This window comes from Saccopteryx bilineata, chromosome 2 (genome assembly GCF_036850765.1).
Source record: "Saccopteryx bilineata isolate mSacBil1 chromosome 2, mSacBil1_pri_phased_curated, whole genome shotgun sequence".
Classification (NCBI taxonomy): Eukaryota; Metazoa; Chordata; class Mammalia; order Chiroptera; family Emballonuridae; genus Saccopteryx; species Saccopteryx bilineata.
In genome coordinates, this window is record NC_089491.1 from 328960388 (window position 1) to 328966632 (window position 6245).

Here is a 6245-nt window from a genome sequence, read left to right on the forward strand (position 1 = left end):
TCCCCTAAAGCCTCCTGAAAGGAAGGATCACAGACCTGCAGGCACCTTGATTTCAGCCCAAGAGACCTATGTTGGACTTCTAACCTAGAGAATCGTAAAATAATATATTGTGGGGTTTGTTTGTTTGTTTGTTTTCTTAAGCTGGAAACGGGGAGAGACAGTCAGACAGACTCCCGCATGCGCCCGACCAGGATCCACCCGGCACGCCCACCAGGGGCGATGCTCTGCCCACCAGGGGGCGATGCTCTGCCCCTCCGGGGCGTTGCTCTGCCGCGACCAGAGCCACTCTAGAGCCTGGGGCAGAGGCCAAGGAGCCATCCCCAGCGCCCGGGCCATCTTTGCTCCAATGGAGCCTTGGCTGCGGGAGGGGAAGAGAGAGACAGAGAGGAAGGAGGGGGGGTAGAGAAGCAAATGGGCGCTTCTCCTTTGTGCCCTGGCCGGGAATCAAACCTGGGTCCCCCACACGCCAGGCGACGCTCTACCGCTGAGCCAACCGGCCAGGGCTATATTGTGTTGTTTTAAGCCACTAAATCTGTGGTAATTTGTTACAACCACCCTACGAAATGAATACGCCAGCATTCCTGCTTCCATGGCAGTTTGTGCCACTATTACAACTGAGTCATTGGGGGCAGTAAGTGTGGTGTATCTGAGCACGATTATACCTGGATTCAAGTTTCTGCTTGGCTACTTCTAAGCTTGAGCAATTCAAGGACCTCTCTGAACCTCACTTCACATCAGATCATCTGTGCACAGCCTCCCGTTGCACACAGCTCCTGTTCTTTGAGGTTTTTATCACAAGTATAATTAAATAGTGAACGGAGTGCGTAATGGAAGGACTGAATGAAATGTATGTTTCTCCCCTGAGATAATGGTCTCCACAAGGCAAGGAGCCTTAACCGTCTTGTTAATTATTTGTACCCCTAGCACAAAGCCTAGTGATAAGCAAAAATAAATAAATAAATAAATAAAAATTAAATTAAATTAAATTTTAAAAATTGGTAGATACTTAAAAATATTTGCCAATTCCATAGATTTGACTAAATGTACCACCATCAGTGTGATGTGGGCTAAACTTCCCAATATGATATCAATACATTCAAAAAGTAACAATGAATTTACAGCACCGGAATACTCCAGGGATTTTGAGAACCACTACTCAAGAGATTTAATAGCCTCCTCTTTCTAAATCCCATTTTCTGTGTTATAAAGAAGAGCATTTGCAGTTAGGTAGACCAGGGACTGCTGAAAGGTTTCCCAGCTACCAGTTGGGGCCCCCAGGGTGTCCATCTTGGTAGGCCCCCTATGAATTTAGGATCTGATTCTTATATTTAAGGTCAAAATATAAATTTAATGTGATAAAGTCTAGGGAATTAATTCAAACCAATCAACAAAACGACCATTCATTAATTAACAAGAACTATTCCAGGAGGAAAAAAAATTCACATAGGATCCCAATGTCTTTTCCTACCCAGCAGGAAAATTTATTAAGAAAAAAAATGTTTTTAGATTTAAAAAAATGTGAAGAACAATATATTATATACATACTGACTTATAAATAAAAAACATGTATAGAAGCAAATAATACTCATAAAAGAATGATTCTGACATCATATTTCTAAATCATAAAGACCTTTTTTTCAATCAACAAATACACTTCAGGCATTTTCTAGAAAGTTCCATCACAAATGGATCCTTGCAGAAATCTTTTTATTTTTATTTATTTATTTATTTTTTACAGAGACAGAGAGAGAGTCAGAGACAGACAGGAACGAAGAGAGATGAGAAGCATCAAGCATCAGCCCTTCATTGCGACACCTCAGCTGTTCATTGACTGCCCTCTCATATGTGCCCTGACCGTGGACCTTCAGCAGACTGAGTAACCCCTTGTTCAAACCAGCGACCTTGAGTCCAAGCTGGTGAGCTCTGCTCAAACCAGATGAGCCCGCGCTCAAACTGGAGACCTCAGGGTCTCGAACCTGGGTCCTCCACATCCCAGTCCAACGCTCTATCCACTGCGCCACTGCCCGGTCAGGCGCAGAAATCTTGATATAGGCCCTGTTGAGGCCATTCGTGTTTCAAAGGAAGTCTATAAAACAGGCTAGTGACTCACTGCCCTAGATTTTTTCATTTCTAGCCATCAACTGAGCCCTACGTCCAAGAAGCCACACATTTGCCTCAGGGAACATTGAGTCTTGATGGGAACTCTTTGCTGTCACTGTGTTGGGCCCTTAGCTACTGTGAAGGTTGTCTATAAGGAGCAGTTAAGTGAGGAGTGTGTCAATATTCTTTCTAAAAGAAAATGGGAGATTCTGTTGCTTACACTGTTTACTATCCCTGTGCAATCACAAAGGCCTGAACTGTGTCTGTCAGATTTCCATGAAATGACCGTCTTCCTCAGCCTCAAATAAAATGCAAGCTGCGTCTCCACTAGAAGGCGCCAGACATCAGAAGCAACTGCCCCAATACCTTTTTCTACACCTGAATTCATCTGATTTCAGTTAAATTAAACCATCTAATTGGGTGCCAGTCAAACACAAGGAAACCATGATTTTGGGTCCCTTAAACTTGGAAGCCTCATTAATCATGTAGACCTGTTCTGGTTACATAATAAAAAAGCCCATTCCTTATCCCAGCTGCAGCATAAAGTTCCATAAATTTCAAGTTTATTTATAAGGATCAAACTAGGTAAACCAGACACACCATTCTAAAAGCACTCCTGGTGGATCCCCGGTTATCTTTTAGAAGTTAGGTCCATCTGACCTCAGGCATCTCCAAAGAGGGAGGAACCAGTTACATGCCCACTGTTCAGTGTTTTCCTCCTGTTCCTGTATATGAAGCCTTGGGATAAACAAACTACTCAGAAATATAGCAATAGAAAAAAAAGAGTCTCACCTCAGGTGGTGGTACAGTGGATCAACCTGGAATGCTGAGGATCCAGATTCGAAACCCTGAGGTCACTGGCATGAGCATGGGCTCACCAGCTTGAGCACAAGGTTGCCAGCTTGAGCAAGGGATCACAGACATGACCCCATGTTTGATGGCTTGAGCCCAAAGGTTGCTGGCTTGAAGCCCAAGGTTGCTGGCTTGGGCAAGGGATCGCTGGCTCTGTTGGAACCTTTTTCTATACTTGGATTCATCTGATTTCAGAATTAAACCATCTAATTGGGTGCCAGTTAAGCACAGGGAAACCATTATTTTGAGTCCCCCAGTTAAGGCACATATAGAAAGTAATCAATGAACAACTAAGGTGCCACAACTGAGTTGATGTTTCTCATCTCTCCCTTCCTATCTGTCTGTCCTTGTCTATCTGTCTGTCTCTCTTTTTAAAATAAAGAGTCCCTCTTAAAAAGATGTGCTTACTTTCATTTGACAATGAAAATTACATAACTCAATATATTCCTCCGTTCTCAGGGGCTTTAGCTTCTACAATATTATGTCTAAAATGAGTACATAATCTTTAAAATATTTATATCCAAACTCATATGCCATATGTTTTTTTTTCCTTTTGGAAATGTATCTTTTAAGCAAACTCAAATTATTTTTTAAATAAATACATTACATACAGCTAAAAGTTATATATTTATCTGGGGAAAAAAATCATAATGAGCTTCCTTCTTCCTTCATGGAAGCTCTTTTATCAGTAGTCATCACTGACAAAAATAATTCTGATACCAATATTGCTTCTCTCCCATCTCTGCCTCTTTGCCTTCTTCCAGTTCCTTATCACAAACTACCATTCATATATATCATGGTCAGAGGTCATGACATTAATTCTTATTACTGAATACTATCCTCCCTTACTACCTTCCCAAGGTTAGAGCTCCCTGAGTTAACTGTATTGCTCCCACTCTACACACCCAAAAACCTTAATCCTTTTCAATCTCAAATTCCAAAATCCCTAGATGCAGAAAGGCCAAGAAAACAAAAATCCTAACCCATGAATCTTCAATAGCCTCTCAAGGGCTGAAGTTATAATTATCATATTAAAAGGAGGAATGAGCAGAGAAGGCTCTCAGTATCCAACAAGGAGAAGGAATAGCGGGAATAGGTCCTGTATTTTATCATTAGGCAAAGAGATTAAACAAAAATAGATTAACAAGATGAAAAAAAAGAGACTAAGATTCATTTCCAGCATATAACCTTCTTTCTAGAACTTTTACTTAGGTAGTCCAAGCATGCTAGAAATCTACAATATTAAGATTAAAGGAACTTTAGAAATCACTTTATATAACCTCTTATTCAAAACCATTTAAGATCAAATTAGAAAGATTATAGTAACAAAGCAAATTTCCTTTTTTGGTACCTCTCTAAATCTCTTGTCTTCCAAATTTACTTATGCTGTTCTTTTTTTTTTTTTTTTTTTGCCTTATAGTTTACCAGTCTTTTCCTTAATAGCTTTGAGAGGTTTGGTCTTAACTAGGAAAGTCAGTTCTTTGTTCAAGTTTATAGAGGAATTCACTATTTTCTAGTACATGTTTTTCTGTTTCATTTTCATTTTTTTAACAATTCCAATTTCTGAATCAGAGTAGCTCATTCTCATAGCTAGTTTGAATAAAAATTCAACTTTTTTTTTCAATATTTTTCAGTTAACCTACCACAATTTGTTGAGAAGTTTATCTTTTTCCCAGTGATTTAATCTGCATATTATCTTACTTACTTGGGTCTATGTGGGGGTTTTCTATTGTGCCCTCTTGGGCTGTCAGTCCATTCACGAGCCAGTCTATACTTTTAAGGTACAAGCCACACAATATTTTTACTACCCATCAGTGCTACCTCCTTACTTGCCATTGTCTTTATTTCTCTCTGTAACTATTCAAGTTTCATTAATTTTTTTCTTATAAACTTTAGACTCAGTTTTTCTAACTCTGTTTTTTTTTAAAAAAAAATGGTAATTTAATTGGGGTCTTATATTACCTTGAATAGAATCAACATCTTTATGTTGTTTGTACATTCTAAGAATATAAAAAAATTTTCATTTGTTTAAGTATAATGTTGCATATTTCATAAGTAAGGGTTTCCTTATACCTTTGCACGTGTTAATTTTACACTTTCCCATTATTTTATTGTAGTATTTCTATTTATTCAGAGCACTTAACATTTACATTCTAATCTTCCACCTTCATTGTCATCTTCATGGTACTATTAGGTGTACAATTAAGTATATGCAACGATACTGGCTAAGAATCCTTTTGCTGCCTGACCAGGCAGTGGCACAGTGGATAGAGCATCGGACTGGGATGCGGAAGGACCCAGGTTTGAGACCCCAAGGTTGCCAGCTTGAACACAGGCTCATCTGGCTTGAGCAGAAAGCTCACCAGCTTGGACCCAAGGTCGCTGGCTCGAGCAAGGGGTTACTCAGTCTGCTGAATGTTGCACTCGCCGGATAAAACAAACACTGGAGACGTTTGGAGAGTTTCAGACAAAGTTTTATGGCCAAGAGAAAAAGAAAAAACAAACAAACAAACAAACCTGCGCAGGGGTGAGCTCAGGTGCAGTCACCAGAGTCACACCGAGCGCCTACAGTCTAGGGGTTTTTATAGCGTAGCAAGCAAGCGGTTCATACAGAAGCTGATGTGGCTGTTAGTCATTGGCTAGGGAGGTCGTGCGCAGTTACGGGGGGGGGGGTATTACTCAGTGGAGAATTTCAAACATAAACTTCTGATAAGGGTCTCTGACTCAATGCAGGATGTTGCTGAACTCTTTGTTCTCAGCATCACAGGGACCTTGTACACTCTTGGCAGCCCCAGCATGTCAGTACTCCCTGAATCTAACATTCCCCCATCTCTTTTGGGCATAAATCAAATCCTTGATTCTTCATCAATGGGGAGAATGGTATAAGGCTGGGGCTCATGAGAATTTTCTACTTTAGCTGTAGCTATAAGCTAATTAGGTCAGGGGTCCTCCCTAGTATGTGCTGGCACGCTGATAGTGTGCCCTTAGTACTACAAGCTTTACGGATTAATTTCTTTCTGCCTTGCATTTTTCTTCTCTGTACTAACTTCTTACAACTTACACAAACCTTCTGCAACTTACATAAACCTTCAACTTACACAAACCTTCTGCAACTTACACAAACCTTCTGCAACTTACACAAACCTTCAACTTTTATGCACTTTCTTATCCAGAAATAACTGGCCTTCATAACAACTTACTTTTTCTTTTTCCTTTCAAAGGTACCTCTACACCTTATACCTTCTATTATCAAAACCATACAATTCCTTTCTAATTTATCAGAATTCTTAATT